We start from the raw sequence: 17,904 nt of genomic DNA, 5'->3' as shown, positions 1-17,904 counted from the left end.
AATGGGCTCTACATAAACGCCAAAAAGTCTATCTTTGGTGTTATAGAGGTTCCATACTTGGGCTATATCAGCGGTTCCGATGGGATTCGATTGGACACCTCAAAGCTTCAAGAGATCTTGGATTGGGACATCCCGCCCAAGAGATCCGTTCTTTCATAGGTCTTTGCCAAGCCTACAATACTCATGTTCCCCAGTTTTCCAACCTTGCAGCACCTCTCACCGACTTGCTCAAGGGGGTGAAGACTCGCACAAAAAGTCTCAGTCACAGGCAAGGTGCTTGATGCATTCTGTGCACTCCAAAAAAAGTAGCCTCAGAAGCACCAATTTTGAAGCTAGCATCTTGGGATGAACCTTTTGAGGTCATTCCTGATGCCAGCAATGTAGCCATAGGTGGAGTTCTCCAGCAGGTCAATAGACCTGTGGCCTACTCTACAGTAGAAAATCAGTTATCTGAGCTCCTCCGAGTCAGATTTGTTCGGCCTTCTTCCTCCCCACTTGCTACACCCATCCTATTTGTCTAAAAGAAGGATACACACCTTTGTGTAGACTACATGGCATTAAATAGACTCACCATTAAGAATAAGTTTCCTATGCCAAGGATTGAGTACATTTTGGAGTGTTTAGACGGTGGAAAATTTTTCACTAAGATTGACCTCAAGAGCTGTTACCATCAAGTCTGCATTTTTGAACCTTTTCGAACAGAGCGTGGTCACTATACGAGTTCGTAGTCATGCCTTTTGGGCTTACCAATGCACCCACAACAGCCTTCAATAAAATGATGTCCAGGATTTTCACAGTCCTCATTGGTAATTGTGTTTTCATATTTCTTGATGACACACTTGTCTTCTTAGCCACTACGGAGCAGCATGAGAAAGATGTGGAGAAATTATTGCAACTTTTGCGAGATAATGGGCTCTACATAAACGCCAAAAAGTCTATCTTTGGTGTTATAGAGGTTCCATACTTGGGCTATATCAGCGGTTCCGATGGGATTCGATTGGACACCTCAAAGCTTCAAGAGATCTTGGATTGGGACATCCCGCCCACCAAGAGATCCGTTCTTTCATAGGTCTTTGCCAAGCCTACAATACTCATGTTCCCCAGTTTTCCAACCTTGCAGCACCTCTCACCGACTTGCTCAAGGGGGTGAAGACTCGCACAAAAAGTCTCAGTCTCACAGGCAAGGTGCTTGATGCATTCTGTGCACTCCAAAAAAAGTAGCCTCAGAAGCACCAGTTTTGAAGCTAGCATCTTGGGATGAACCTTTTGAGGTCATTCCTCATGCCAGCAATGTAGCCATAGGTGGAGTTCTCCAGCAGGTCAATAGACCTGTGGCCTACTCTATAGTAGAAAGTTGGATGTCACCGAAAAGAATTATTCGGTTTATGAGACAAAGAGCTTTTGGGTGTGATCACAACACTCAAACATTGGGGAAGCCTTTCCTTTATGGACAGGTTTTCACAGAGTCAAAACAATCCACCAAGCACTTAAGTGGCTTCAAACCATGCCAAGTGCCTAGTGGAGTGATCGGCAAGCCAGATGAAGTCATCTCTTCCAATAATTTGGAGGAATGATCGAGTACATCCCTGGTAAGCATAACCCAGTCGCAAATGCTCTTAGTCAAAAGGCCAGCATCTAGGCATAGCAGGAGTCTACCATCCTCAAAATCACTAGGAAAGACTTAGATTAGCATGAAAGACAAGTATGTCAACTCCCCTAAGTTTGGTACTCAATACAATTTGGCCCTCACATCTAAGCCTCGCCCCCATTATTCAGTGCAGAGAACGGTTGGTTGTTCTACAAGAATTGCCTTTGTGTCATTTGGGAAAAGCGTGCAGCTCTTCTCCATGATGCCCATGACTCCTTAGTTCGAGAACATAGAGGTATCAACAGTACGCTCGAGAAATTAGAACGATCCTTTTATTGGCCAAAAATAAGGCGTGATGTATATTCACATGTTCAAGCCTGTAAGATTTGTCAAAATGTTAAGGTTCCACATAGAAAGAAGGTTGGGTTACTTTAACCTTTTCCTATCCCCGACGGACCTTTCATCATTTCTATGGACTTTGTAGGGCCACTTCTAGCATCCACCGGATCCCGTAACACTCAGTGTTCATTGTGGATTGCTTCGGTAAGTTCTGCATGCTCATCCCATGCAAGCATACGGCCACAACTGAGGACGTAGCCTGCCTTTTTCTCAAGCATTGGTACCCCATTTGTGGTTTATCTAGCACCATTACATTAGACAGGGATTCCAAGTTCACCTTCACATTATTTTTGGAGGGCATTATTCAAAAACTTTAAAACCAAGTTACAGTTGTCTAGTGCATTCCACAGACGGCCAGACAGAAATCTATAACTAGTTGACCTTTGATGTTCTCAAGTCATATTGTCATGACCAATAGTCCAAATGGGAACATTATCTTCCATTGGTCCAAGCCATCTTGAATGATATTCATCCGTGTCAGACGGACTCCATAATATGAGGTAGCCTTTGGTCGTCATTTCTCTTCTCTTTTGATGAGAATGGTGTCTCCATCTCTCTCGAGGCTAACAAAACGATGAAAGAATTTTTTGAAATCATTGAGTCCGTTAAAGACCGCTTGACTAAAGCCTAGGAAGCTTATAGCAGACATGAAAATAAGTCTAGACGAGATGTCCACTTCAAGGAAGGGGATTGGGTCTATTTGTGCATCATGAAACACAGATTGAAACAAGTGGGCAAACGTTGTCCCAAGATTTCTTTCCGTAGTTTCGTACCTTTTCCTATAGTTAAAAAGATTAGTGATGTCTCCATGAAGTTAACGTTGCCTAACAGTTGGACAATGCATGATGTTTTCCATGTTTCTTGGCTAAAACCATATGTTGGACTAGAAGTGTTTGATGTTTCAATTGAACAACGTGGTGGACGAAGCAGAAGTTATTGAGCCTGAGCAGATTCTTCTTCATCATTGGAAGCATGGTTCCAATCGAAGAATACGTCAGTTCTACACGAAGTTCTAAGATCCAGGTACCCACGAAGCCGTTTGGCTAGACGAGGAGTTCTTTTGAGAGTACCCCCAGTTGTTGGCCGGCTACTTGGAAGCCATGAACTTGCCGCCAAGCTAAGCAGGAGGGAATGTCACATGAACTCTGCACTATAGTGCATGGTGACAAGATGGCTCATCATCATCAGTGAAACATTGTACAGTATTAGCACCCTTTAGGATGATATTTGTCATACGCCATGACCCCATTGTAATCCTCAGTCCAAGATATGTCAGGCGGGCACGAGCTACGTAGGTCATTCCTTAGCCATAGTAAGTCAGTCTCACAGTCAGTCGAGTCCCTGAACCCACTTGGAGAGAATCATTCATGCATGTAGAGTCAGTAGAAACCTTAGGGTTTGCATTAGGAAGCATTCAGCATATTGCATATCATTCATCCCATATGCATGTAGATCACATAGACCATTGCAGAAGCCTTGAAATATCATCTGGTCAATACCAATCCAATAGTCAGCTTCTCCTTTGATATCCGATCCATCAAGGCGGTTGAAGGTAGGTGGAGCATTTGCAAGTCCAAAAGGCATCACCAAATACTCATACAATCCAAAAGTGGTACGGAAGAATATCCTGTGGTGGTGGTTGGATCAAAATCTGATGATAGCCACTGTCTTCCACCCGGTCCAATATATCATCAACCCTATAGGAAATAGATTCTTGATTGTAATCTTGTTCAAGGCTCTGTAATTCACACACATGCGGAATGAGCCATCCTTCTTCTACACTAGAAGCACTGGAGAACAAAAGGGTGAAGAACTAGGCCGTATCAACCCCTTTGATAGAAAGTCATGTACTTGTATCGTCATAACCTCTTCTTGTTGTGCTGCACTCACACGGTAGGTCGATTTGAGATTGAACTCTATCACATGATTCTCTGGTCGCTCAGGAGGAAATGACATCCGTGAAGCAATTCTTGTATCCCTCTAGAAATTGTACTCTCCTCAAGAGAGTTCAAATCTTTCATTGAGTCTTCACTCTTATCCTTTACAAAGATCATATACGCGAAGATGGAAGACTTTTTGTCTTTGGAAATAGTTACATGGGATACAATAGGAATGGTATCTCCCTTCTTCTTTGCTACAATAGTGACCTTATTCTTATGCTTAAAAGAATGGTCCTCTTGAGAATTTGGATAATAGCACTCTTTCTATGGAACCATGGGATCCCCAAGATGACATCTGAGTGCTTCAAACGTGAAATATAGAAATCCTCATAGTCCACATAACCCTGGACATAAATCCTCAACTTACCAATGATAGGCGTTACTGCCACTACATCACCATGAAACACTTGTTCCAGATACAAGGCCGGTCCCATCTACTCGGGTTTGATACCCAACTGTTTTGCTAGCTCTATGGATGTTGCATGCGTAGAAGCCTTGCTGTACTAATCCATAGCCCTAAGCATAATTAAGAACATTGATGTTAATTATCTTATAATTAAGACAGATAGGAGAGAGAAGAAGAGAGAGATTAGTGTTCAAGTTTTCTTGTATTACTATGGTACAAAAAGGTTCACTCGTGCTTGAACATATTGTAGACCTATGGTCAGCCCCATAGGGGTGAATTGGGCCCTTTCCTACATAATCTTACTTGATGCTATGATGGAATGATGAATTATGAACTGAATGCTGACTTGTCTTGTGTTGAATTATGAGATGTGCTTATATATATATATGGATGAACTGCCAGCAGTCGACCTACATAATCCCTGTTGGCCACTACTTGGACAGTTGACTAAGCATTTAATGTTGTTATATGATGCATTTTATGTTATGATGCCCAACCCTGCTGCCCCTTTCTGTAGCACATGGCCGACTACCTGTATGGAGCTTTGGCTGCCAACGGACAAGCCCTGGCTACTAGCCCACAGGATTCCATACTGAGAGGACAATGATGTGATGCTAATGCTATGGATGATGCTAATGATAATCATGTTTATGATGACCATGCTGATGATGGTAAATCTATTGATGATGATGCTTATTCTACTGATGCTGCTACACTGAAGAGTGACTGAACTACTGATTAGTCATTCGGGGATTAAGATAGTTCCTACACAGGATTAGCCATGGCACGAGCATGCACGTGAAAATGGAAATAAAATTATATGTGGCTCCCATGTCAAACAACACTAGAGCATTCTTCTCCCGCACTTTGCTCGAAGAGAGGCATAACTCTCTAGCTTCGAGTCCTGAAGTGTTTCCCAATACATCAAGAATCCCACCAACCATTGGCTTACACTTTTCCTTGGACTTTACTTACTCTCTAGGTCCCTTAGGATGATCCATACATTGAGCCAACATGTGCCCCTGTTTGCCACATCTAAAGCATGTCCCGTCCTTGTAGTAGACCTCTATTTGCTCATTGGTCAAGTTGTGTTTTCCTTTGAAGTTTGGAGTACGCCTCGACATCATAGGCTGAAACCTATTCTTGGAGTTCTTACGCTTCGCAAGTACCAAAGACTTTTGATCTCCAATACTTGTCTTTTTCTTTGGTTCGTCTAGCAAAACTGATTATCATACTTGTTATCTAGGTCCCTTAGGATGATCTAAACATTTGGCCGACACACCTCTATGCCACATCAGCAGACCTCTATTTGCTCATTGATCAAGCTGTGATTTCCTTTGTAAGAGTTTGGAATACCCCTGACCTTCATAGGCTGAAACCATGTATTCGTTATCTCCATAAGATATAAACTATCTTGGATGACTCCAAATAGTTTTCGGAACCAATCAAATTGGCGGATAAAAGTGAGGGATTTATCTGTGTAACCATTAGCTCCATCATATGGTGTAAACCGCACCATCCTTCCTCTCCTTCTTTGAACTCCTTAGCTTTGTGCTTACCTTTCTTCCCTTTCTTTCCATGCCACAGAGAGGATGGCCTAGAATAAGAAGAAGAAGGAGAAGGAGAAGAGGAAGATGAAAGGCTTGATGAAGAAGATGGGCTCCTAGACCTTTTCCAACCATGTCAACTTTTCCCACGATGAGAGTGGGCTAATTTGGAATGGCTCCTCTTTCTTCACGAGAGAAGGTGGAGGACTGGGTGATGTCTTTAAGGGAGATCTCTTTGATGAAGACTTTTGACTTTCAGCCGCATCCTCCTTTGTTGGTTGCTCATCCCCTTTCTTCATTTTCTCAATCTTCTTAGATAGTTGCTCAAAATTCTCATCAAGTCAGGATCTCGAGAAATAGTGTCCAAATTGGTCATAGTTTCTTTGACCATGTGGGTTCTTGGGTATTCTTGGGTTTGCTTTCCAGTTTTGGTGGCTTGGTCCTCTTCTTAGTGGTGAGTGCTCCCCATTGCTTGAAGAAAAAGAAAAAACACCGCGTGTAAAGATCATTATCTCTCGTCAGAGAGAGAGATAACCTTCACTCTGATACCATTGTAACACGCCTTCACAAGGACTGTGGTGTAGGTACTTAGCTTATCTTTAGGAAGACAACAACTTCACACGTAAAACCTTGAGAAAATCTGAAAATTTATATTTAAAAAAAGAGAGTAGATAGAGAAGACACCACACTAGGGGTCGAAATATCCTTGGGCCGACCCCCCCCCCACTTCGAGTTATATTAGATACAACCCCTTAGAGGAGTCTTGAGTACAAGTTCTTAGAACTAGAGAGCTCTCTTGTCTTTTTACATGTCTCAACAATGAGAGAATAGCTAAATTTATAATTCTTGCCAAACGCACTTGAGAAAAGTGCTTTAAAACTCACTTATAGTCCAAAAGGCATCTTTTTAATAATAAAAGCTCTACTCTTTTTAGTATTTAAAAAGTTTTTAATATTTTGCTTTCCAAAAGCTAGTCACATGATTCCAAGCTTGTAAGGTGGCCTTGCGCTACTATCTTGCCACGTATCAATGCCATGTCATCATCACCACGTCACTTGTTTTCCTCAATTGTCTTTTTCCAAAACTCTTCCTTTTTTGTGCGTTGCATTTTCGCATATTAACAACCTGTATTTTGATGCTTACGTGACAATTATGCTTATCGCAACAACACAAGCGACTCGACTAAAAAAACCTTGTGAATAACATATTGTGCTATGTTTACAATTTACTCTTGGGCACCATTTGGCTTGTTGCAAAACTGGCTTGGATGGAGCTCTATATATAGCATAGTGGGCATGGTTCTTAGGTATCTTCCCCACCCGGGTTTGTGTGGATGTGAGGAGGGCAGCTAGCGATGGGGATTGTTGCCTTCCTGTGATCGTTCATTGTGGTTTGGTGGTAACCTCTAGGGATTTGATCAGGATTTCAGAGCCCCAGGTGGCTTGAAGCTTTGGAGATGGTGAGAGCATTCGGGACTGGTACGTTTGGTAGTGATTGGAGTATTTTTGGGTTGTACGAGACGTGGAGAAGAAGGTAGAAGGCGGCATCACTGTTGGACAGTCACCTTGCATCTAATTGCAGCCTCTTCTTCATTTTTTTTCCCACCCACCCTCCCTTCACAAGACCATGTGAACCCCCCAAGATGGCAAATTTGCTCGAGATGGCAGAGAAACATGTGAAGATCCCCACCCTATCGACATTCCCGGTGGACCGATAGTTGGACGGGAACAACTATGGCATCTGGAAGGTAATGGTGGAGTCTATCTTGGAGTCTTATGATTTGGCTGATTTCATCGTGGTTGGAGTTCCAAGGCCAGAGTTAAGAGGAGGAGGAACTTTTACTATCCACTAAGAAAGAGCGGGAGGCCCAAGCACAGTTGTGGGATTGTGTCAATGCTCGTGTGCGTTCTTTCATTTTCCTTAATTGCACACCCCAAGTGATTAACCACATCAAACACATGACGTTGGCTAGAGGGACTTGGCAACACTTGGCTTCTTTGTACAATCGGGTATCGCCCGGAAGAGAATTTCCTTGGAAGTGCAAATGCGAGTGATGAATCCTGTAAAGTCTTCGACGATGTGAGAGCACATCAACAAACTCCAAGCTCTTCAGCAGGAGGTTCTTCAGGCTGGGAAGGAGATACCATCCGAGGACATGGCCATCACCTTGATGTCTCATCTTTCTCCTCAGTACTGAGCTTTCTATTCTTCTTTGATCACCAGTGGGGGGACTCAACACCATTACTTGGGAGGAGCTTGTGCCAATGGTTTGGGACCTGGAAAAGCAATTTTTGAACCCTCCACAAGGCTAGCAGTTCTGAGGCTTTGATGGCCAACAGCAGTCGAAAGGCCACAACAACAACAACAACAAGGGCAAAGGGAAGTCTTCATAGTCGAAGTCTTCTAAGAAGAAGCCCAACTCAAAGCATGATGCTTTGAAGGCCGAGCACACCATTGTGGCCAAAAAGGTCATTATTGGAGGAAATGTCCTCAAAGAAGCACCAAGAAAGGTGTTGATTCCTCAGCTACGACCGCGAAGATTCCAGCTTTTGTGCACTTGGAGATTATGGACATCGGAGCTTCATCTTCTTCGAGCAGGGAGGCGGTTGGTCTCACCATTGGGGATACTCGGGAGTGGATTCTAGATAGTGGTGCTTCCAGGCACACGACTCCTCGAGAGTTGTTACGGGATCTTCGGAGGCAAACAGGGCACATCTTTATTGGTGACAAGTCCACTATCCCAATTCACAGTGAGGGCAAGTTGGAGATCTTTCCCAATGGCAAAGGGGGGAAGCATTCCTCCCGGGTTCTTTATGTCCCATCTCTTACCTTTCATCTTTTGTCAGTGCATGAGGTTTGCAAGACTGGCATGCGGGTGGAGTTTGATAAGCATTTTGTTGCTATCCAAGACAAAGTAACGAGCCAGATTGTTTGGGGAAGGCGAAGTGGAGAATGGGATTTATAGACTCTCAACACTCTCTTCTCTTACATGTACTCAGCTCGATGATTTGTGGCATTTCCGTTTTGACCACTTGAATGTGGACACGCTGCTGCAGCAGCGGCAGGCTTTCCGAGACCAGGTGGTGGATGGCTTGCCAGATGTTGGCAGCAAGGAAGGACATTACAGTTCTTGCATTCGTGGGAAACAACATAGGGAGTCTTTTCCAAAGCATGCTACTAGGCGCGCTTCGAAACCTTTGGAGCTGGTTCACACTGACTTATGTGGACCCATGCAGACCCTATCTTTGGGAGAATCCTTGTATTTCATGCTGATTGTGGATGAGTGAAGCAGGTTCACATGGGTGTATTTCCTTTCCCATAAGGACCAAGCCTTTGCTCGGTTCAAGGACTAGTATGCTTTGGTGGAAAAGGAGTCTAGATTGCAGGTGAAGACTGTTCGGGTTGACAAAGGAGGGGAGTTTTCTTCTAATGCTTTTGTGCAGTTTTATGCAAAGTATGGCATCAAGCAGGAGCTAGCCAATACAGGGTCTCCTTCAGAGAACTAGTTGAACGAAAGAACCGGACTGTGGTGGAGATGGCGAGGACGATGTTGGAGCATCGAGACCTTCCTCGTCCACTTTGGGGAGAGGCTGTGGTGGATGAGTGAAGCAGGTTCACATGGGTGTATTTCCTTTCCCATAAGGACCAAGCCTCTGCTCAGCTCAAGGACTAGTATGCTTTGGTGGAAAAGGAGTCTAGATTGCAGGTGAAGACTGTTCGGGTTGACAAAGGAGGGGAGTTTTCTTCTAATGCTTTTGTGCAGTTTTGTGCAAAGTATGGCATCAAGCGGGAGCTGGCCAATACAGGGTCTCCTTCAGAGAACGTAGTTGAACGAAAGAACCGGATTGTGGTGGAGATGGCGAGGACGATGTTGGAGCATCGAGACCTTCCTCGTCCCCTTTGTTTGGGGAGAGGCTGTGGCCACCACGACTGTCCAATCTCCGACGACTTCAATGCCTAAGATGACTCCGTTTGAGGCTAATTTTGGCAGGAAACCAGATGTCTCCCATTTTCGTGTTTTTGGGAGTGATGTCTATGTTCACATACAAAAGAAGCAAAGGGGGAAGCTTGACTCAAAGTCCTAAAAGCTTGTTTTGGTGGGATATAACTCTCTTTCCGGAGGCTATAGGTTATATGACTCAAAGCGGAATGAGGTTGTTGTTAGTAGAGATGTTGTCTTTGATGAGCGTGTTCAAGCTTCCACTTTTGAGAGGAGCCACCACTCCTTGGAGAGCCATATGTGTATGAGGATGAGTCCCAGGCTATTGTTCTAGCTAGCCAGTCTCAGTCAATTGTAGAAGTTGAGCCCGAGGTTGGAGATGTGCCACAACAACAACAAGAGCCTCTGCGTTCTATTCGGGTATGTTGGATACCATTCGGGAGTCAGGTGTTACGAAGTATCCCTCTGAGTGGACCACAAAGGATGGACCTCCAAGATCACACAGAGTTCGTGATAAAAGTCAATCAGAGGAGCTCTTACAAGTGAACTATGCATTGATGTCTCATATCATTCGAGACAAAGAGCCTACTTCAGTTAAGGAAGCTCTTTCCCAGAACACTTGGAGGAAAGCCATGCAAGTGGAACTTGAAGCCGTACAGAAGAATAGAACTTGGGAGTCCATTCAAAACAGTCCATCATTGGTGTCAAGTGGGTCTACAAGACCAAGTATATGTCCGATGGGTCCGTGGAAAAGCACAAGCCCAGGCTTGTGTGACCACCCCGATTCGCCTGTGGGATTACTCCATGACCTAGACTCCTCACGCATTCCACCACAATGCATTGGTGGCAAACCCAATGCTGACACCTTCTCTCCAACAATGCTTGTGAACTCCCTTTGCCACATGACTCTCTGAAGTGCTGTATAAACTCTACTATATACACACGATCCGATACAACACAAGTGTGGGGGGAAACATATACATACCACCTGGGGCTAATGGTTGGCCAGTGTAAAACAAGCTGACAATCCCAACAATGCCCACGACTGGGATAATACCCAATCGGCCAACAAAACAAGTTGGCCAGCAACATGATGAGTCGGCCATCAGATAAACTAGTCAACCACCTCCTACAGCCTCCCCATGACTGGAAAAACTAAGAAAAATATGGATAATGAGGAAAAAATGGAGGAAACTCATACAAGGGCGGGCACACCCACAACACTCACCCTCACTCCCTACAGTGTAATATGGTACAAACAAGAGGTGACTGCTAACAGCCTCGCCACATAATGGCCCAAAAACCTTGAAGTCTTCAATCCTCCTTACATGGGTAGAAACCTTGCTTGTAAAGAGGATCCTATCACCCGACAAAGAAAGTTGTTGCTTACTCAATAGCAACACCAAGCACAAAAAGTAGAAAGAAAAGATCAAGGAGCTACTTGTTGCTGAGTTGTCAAGTTGCTCAAGGCCAAAATGTGCCAAGGGCATAAGAGTCGAGAGTCGAGCATCGACTATGAGGACACTTTTGCACTAACATATAGGATGACCACGATTCGGACAGTTCTTGTCCTTGTCTCTTGTCATGTGCATGCACATGTACATGCTAATCTCAAGACTAAGAACCAGATAAATAAGGATTAAGAACCAGATAGAACCAGGATTTTGGAGCTTGGATGTGCAAGTTATGGCAAGTAATGGACTGGAATGGACATGATGACCTGTTGGCTGCGTGGAATGTAAGAAGAGGTTGTGTCGGCTCTGCATTAAAACAGGTCGGGTACTTCATTAGTGATATTGGTGTCCAGGCAGCTTGCCGAGCAGTTGGCCAGAACTCTAGCTTTTTCTAAGGCCTATAAAAGACACTTTTGCTCATCGTTTTATTCTTTCACTCCCTCTTGGATGTGGGTCTAGACATAGGACTAGTGTTAGGGTATTCTACCTTTTCCATAAGACAACCCATGGCTGCAAGGATTCATGTACCTTTTTATACTATATGATATACTGAATTTCAAGCTATCTCTCTCTCTACTCTCTTCTGTTTGCGTTTCTGCATCAGCATGTTCTAGATGGTGTTTAGGGCTAAAAGAAGACTCCCAGAGCTTCCGTGTGTAACATTGGTATTAGAGCATCAAGCTCAGCAAGGCTAGACACTAATTCAGTCCCATATGAAGGTATACAGGTTTTCAAGGTACAGGAAAGTGCACAAGTACGAGGCCCAAGGCAAGGAACACAAGACAAGGAAGAACTCCCAAGCGGTTGGTTGGTGGTGTTCCACAAGACCCAAGGGGAACGGCAGTCCTGTGAGTCGGATGCCACTTGGGGCATACCAAGAAAGGCTTGCAGGCAACGGTTCCAAAGGAGGATGATCCTCCAAGGGGTGGAGTGAGAGTTCCAGACTCATTTCTCAAGAATGAAGACCAAGATATTGTTCAAAGACAGAGCAAGAACGGAATGGGGACTAGATGGAACAGATGCATAGATCTTCTTCAGAGTTAGAGTGGATTTGGAGACCGGACCACATATTCAATGAAAAGGTTGCCATAGTAGGAAGGATGACGAGGACTCCGAGAATAGAATGGGATGATGCCAGTCATCCAAGAAAGACATTTGAATCCCGTCATCAAGTTTAGCTGAGAGATGTGCAAGTTATGGCAAGTGATGGACTGGAATGGACATGATGACCTGTCGGCTGCATGGAATGCAAGAAGAGGCTGTGTCGACTGCATTAAAACAGGTCGGGTACTTCATTAGTGATATTGGTGTCCAGCCAACAATCGACCAGAACTCTAGCTTTTTCTAAGGCCTATAAAAGACACTTTTGCTCATCATTTTATTCAATTCACTCCCTCTTGGGTGTGGATCTAGACATAGGACTAGTGTTAGGATATTCTACCTTTTCCAGAAGGCAGCCCATGGCTGCAAGGATTCATGTACCTTTTTGTACTCGAGGGCATGCAACCTTGGGGGCACTTGAGAGGCAATAAGCACACATACAGTTTCAGGAGCCACGCACCAAATTGTGACTATTTGATACGCTTGTCACACCGACCCAACTGTACGGAGCTCCAATTTGGGGACCCAGTATACATCACAAATCTCAGAGAGGGACAGATGAGGGATGGAGGCAAATGGAGAGACCACTGATTATGATGATTGCCCGCATGATTCGGAGCAAATCGTCAGTACCACATGAGATTGTTCGGGCTGAGCTGGGTGCCCCACCAGTAGTAACCGAGACCCTATTCCAAGCAGTTACCTTTTTACAACGGCTATGGGAGCTCCCTCAGCAGAGGTACTCCCGATTGGCATTGACCTCATCCATATAGTTGGCAGAGGATGGAGATACTCATTGTTGGTGCACTCAGGTGAGATAATGGTTTGACCTATATGGTTTGCGGATAGAGGCACTACCACCCTTTCAGTACAATCTGGATTGTCCATTTTTGGATCTCACCCGCTCAGAGCAAAACCGCGTGATCAGGATGGATATCATCAGAGTGGACACATAGAGGACATGGACTAGCCCCCTTGAGCCCTTGGGCACGAAGATGGCTCATTACAAGAGCCATTTTCTACACCTCTCACCAGATGATTTTATCACCCGCCCGGCGTACATGGATGTACACCTATCACATGGGATACCTTGTGCCATTGGACAAATCCGGACCTCATCACACCAGCTGCGGATTGAGACAGGGCGATATGTGCATCAGATCTTGGATGACCGCATTTGTCAGCTATGCTACCAGGAGGTAGAGACAGAGAAACACTACATTTGCCGATGTACAGTCTATTATGAGATCCGAGGGAGATATCACTGCCTCTTCCGAGAGGGTTTTGGGCGGTTACGCAGGGTCATGGAGTTTGAGGATCAGAGATGCCTGGGATTGTTTCTACTTGAGCTCAGGAGACACAGAGAGACTCTCTTGGCAGACAGGAGGCCGAGCCATGATGCACCTAGACAGAGGACCTTGACAGATTTCTTCGGCACCAGCACCAGCAGCCCAGCCCACACACCTCGTGATACCTCCTCCATTGGGCCATCAAGGCACCGACCACGCTCCCAGGGAGTCACCACTGATAGAGCAGTTATCTTATGTCGTGCTCGTCGGCCACACCCACGAGGATCCCGACCACGGCATCCTCACCACCATCGCCAGATCAGAGCCATTATTGCTCGGCATCGGAGGCGCCTACTTCGCTTCTATGACCTCTCCATTCTAGACAACCCCATGGCGGAGATACTTGATCTAAGGAGAGGGCAACACTTCAACTGATCACCATACATGGATCTACCTGATATACATTTTTCAGTATTTTCCAGTATTTTCTATTCAGTATCATCTCGGATAATAACTTGCAAAAATAGACAACCAAGCACACAGATACAATATCACTTTGTTCGTGAGAAGATTTTGGCTGGTGACATCTTGCTAGTCTTTTGTTCGACAGAGGACAATGCAGCAGACCTCTTCACGAAGCCTCTACCTCAGGAGATGTTTCGTCAACACTCCAGCTCACTAGGGTTGGTTCCACATCCAGGAGCTGAGAGGGGGTGTTTGCAGTCATCTCCTGTCTGTACCATATTACACTGTAGGGAGTGAGGGCCAGTGTTGTGGGTGTGCCTGCATGTGTATGAGTTTCTCCATTTTTTTCTCATTATCCATATTTTCCCTAGTTTTGCTAGTCGTGGGGGGGGCTGTAGGAGGTGGCCAACTGGTTTATCCGATGGCTGACTCATCATGTTGCTGGCCGACTTGTTTTGTTGGCTGACTTTGTCTTTTTTTATGGCCGGCTGGATATTATCCCAGTCCTGGGCACTGTTGGGGCTGTCGGCCTGTTTTACACTGGCCGACCTGCAGCCACAGGTGGTATATATACCACGTTTCCCACCCCCCCCCCCCACACACACACACTTGTGTTGTACCGGATCATGTGTATATAGTAGAGTTTATACAACACTTCTCTCTCCAGCATTTCTGCGTTTCTTTTCTACTCTGGTTTTGTCTCGTTTCCGCTGCTCATTCTGACATAGGCTTGCTTATTGGCCGACATCTTCTCTCTCTCTACTCTTCTCTCTCAAAGTAAAGTGGATTGCATAAACTCACAGGTTTAAAGAAGGCTTTGTTGTGCGTTACGACAGTCAACCTATTGCATGCTACACAAGCCCCACAATGCAATTGGAGCCAATCAAAAATCAAGTTTCAGCAGTCCATCACAAAGTCCACCCCACTCCCAAGTCTGCTGCTTTTTGGGGATATGCAAAGGGCTCAGTTTCAAATGATATATCCAGCCAAACAGAACTCATTCCCCCATCCAAGGGCAAGTATACCTCTGTGCGGGAATGTGTATAACCCAGCTTACTATGACTAAGCTGCTAAACTCACCTAGCCCATAAAACATGGTGTCTTCACAGACAACAGGTTAATCATCCAAAAAAATTTGACAAGCTATTGGTAGTGAGGACTATCATATTCTCAAAACCATTGTGGTCTTTTCTCTGAGGCTAATAGTGGACAAACATACTCACTGATTTAAAAACGTATGCATGTGTAGACCAGAATATCATGTAAAAATTATCACCAGTCAACATGATGATGTAAATCTTTAACATCTCACATTGATCACTGTATATAGCAGTCCAGAGTGAAATGCCTTAAACCCAAAAGATGACCATAAATCACAATTCAGAGAATACACATTATATAAATAAAGACTGCAATTTCCTTATTGCTGGGCTTGTATTGATCCTGGTGCTGACTGGGCGTGCACTCCAACATTACATCACCAACCTGCTCCTTGACAAAACAAGTGACAAAAAAAACTGAACCACACCAATATCGGGCAAGTGCAGCTGCAACCTATCTAGATATGCCCGCAACCAATGTTGGCATGGCCTCAACCCATCTAAAAATGCCTGCAGTCAATCTTTGATATGCCTGCTGATTGTGAAAAATTCATCACACTCACAGAACACCAGAGTTAAACTCGTAAATGGTGCACGGAGCTAGGCAGTAACAACAGGATCTTTGGAAGCAAAGGCCAGACCCCTATCAATATTCGCTTTCAAAACTGGGAGGAGTGTGCGGTAGGCAGCTTCCTCGTACTTGCTCATATCAATGAAATCTTTACCGACAACATACTGGACACCATTCTCACACAGCTTAAAGCGAGTAGCAAAGTAGTTTACCCGAGTGATGGCATTCTGGACAAGGGCAAAGTCGAAGATGTCATTCTCCCCATCCCTAGCTCGGAGGCAAGACTCCAGAAACATGGCTGCAGACCTGCCTAGGATTTCTGCATTCTGTGTACCGACTCGGATGCGCGCAGTGAGTTCCTCGATCTCTTCCTGAGAGAATTGGCACTTGGGAATTGTTTTGGACAGAAAGGGCAGGATGGTTATCCCGTCATGGCCTCCTACCACAGGGACCTCCACCTGTCGTGGGTCGAGGTTTTTCATCCTGGCCACCAGTTCGCTTGCCAGAATCAAGTCCACCTTGGTTATCCCAAACAGTCTCGCAGGGTCGAAGACCCTAAATCTCCTAAGCACGTTTGCGGCCATGGGTACCATGGAGTCCAAGGGTTCGCTCATCACATGCAGCCATGCCTTGGGGCAGCTCTGTGCTACGGCCTCCACGAGAGATTTCACTGTGCCTGCGTTGGTCTCGAAGTGCTGCTGCCTCGTCATGCCGGGGCCTCTCTGCGCGCCAGATAAAATCACCACCATATCCATGCCCGCGAGGCAGTTGGCCAGCTGCGGGAAGCCCTTGAATCCATCCACTACCTGTGTGGTCCCATCTCCGTCCCGCTGGCGAAGCTCGGAGACGAGGCCATCCACTTCTTCTTCTCCATCGTAGAGGTGGAGCTGAGAAACCAGGGGCGACTGCGTGATGAGGAGAGAAAGCGGGCGCCCCACCCCTTGGGAAGCTCCCAGGAGCGCTATCTTGAAGGGCCCTGCGCCTGCGCGGGCATGGCCTGGAGCTCCTGTGGCTACAAGAGTGTCGGAGGGGCCATGGAGCGAGCCCCACGCGAGTGCACAGCGAGGGGTTGTGCAGGATCCCAGGAAGGAGCAAGTGAAGGAAGCACGGGTTGCTTTAAGCCCGCTGAAAGAGAAGAAGGCGATATTGAGGTTGGAAGAAAAGGGGCGAGGAACAGCAAGTGCAGTCGCCATTACATGTGGTACCTAAGGAAACAAAATCCTCAACATGAAGACTTGATTTTGAACCTTCCAAATTCAAAAAAAAAATCTTTAGCTCGAAGAGGTTAAAAATTTCCTCGTTCCTTGGGAGGTTTAAATAATAAAAACCTGCAAATTTCATAAAATATTCAAAAAAATTTACTCCTGAGATTCTTTAACATGGGAGTTTACCACCACTTTAACTTATAATTGGGGCCTATTCACTCAAAAAAAACATGTGCCTAGTTTTTTTTTTAATGCAAAAGATGCTATATTAGTATCAATGAAAGATACATCACCTACAAGTTAGACTTTGAGCTTCAGTAGCTTCCTAAGGACTGTTTTGGCTGCCTCTTTCCAAATGGAGCCTCCATTGTTGCTGCTGGCAAGCTTGCAGGCTTACACAAGAAGATCTTTTACTCCTTTGGAGTGAGAGAGGGGGCTTTACTAGGACGATAATGTGCTGCTGCATTCCTGCATTTACAGACTTCAGAGTTGATGAGAGCTCTGATTGAGTGCCAAACACTGTAGATTTGCTAGGTTCATCCTACCTTTGCATCCAATTAAGGCGTGTCTCCAGTTGATGTGATCAATCACTCCACAATCTCTCAACATGTTGCTTGCTTTTTTCCAGATGGGGTGAACTACCCCACATTCCCACAGTGCATGAAACACTAATTCTTTTTTTGCAATTGCACATAGGGCGCGAAGGGTTGCCATCCCCCCATTGTGTAGTGACTTCCCTTACGGCGGGGAGCTGCAGATGAAGCACTCTCCAGAGCATTAAATCCAGGCTTGTGGAGACTGAAGATTTCCACACCTTGGATGTCCTCTTCCTGTAGTATTGTGGAGTCAAGTGGATACCCTATTTATTCCAACTCCTTGCTAACTTTTCAATCCACATG

General features: G+C 45.2%; 1 pseudogene; it reads right to left on the bottom strand.

The window, feature by feature from the left end:
- Positions 1 to 15,829: 15,829 nt before the first annotated feature.
- LOC147634409 (malate dehydrogenase, chloroplastic pseudogene) lies at positions 15,830 to 16,993 on the bottom strand (annotated as a pseudogene).
- Between the last annotated feature and the right edge of the window lie 911 nt (positions 16,994 to 17,904).

The sequence above is a fragment of the Cibotium barometz genome, chromosome 11 (genome assembly GCF_041138505.1).
Source record: "Cibotium barometz isolate CiBa-2024 chromosome 11, ASM4113850v1, whole genome shotgun sequence".
Lineage (NCBI taxonomy): Eukaryota > Viridiplantae > Streptophyta > Polypodiopsida > Cyatheales > Cibotiaceae > Cibotium > Cibotium barometz.
Note: the sequence above shows the minus strand (reverse complement) of the source record. Positions and strands in the feature narration are given on the sequence as shown.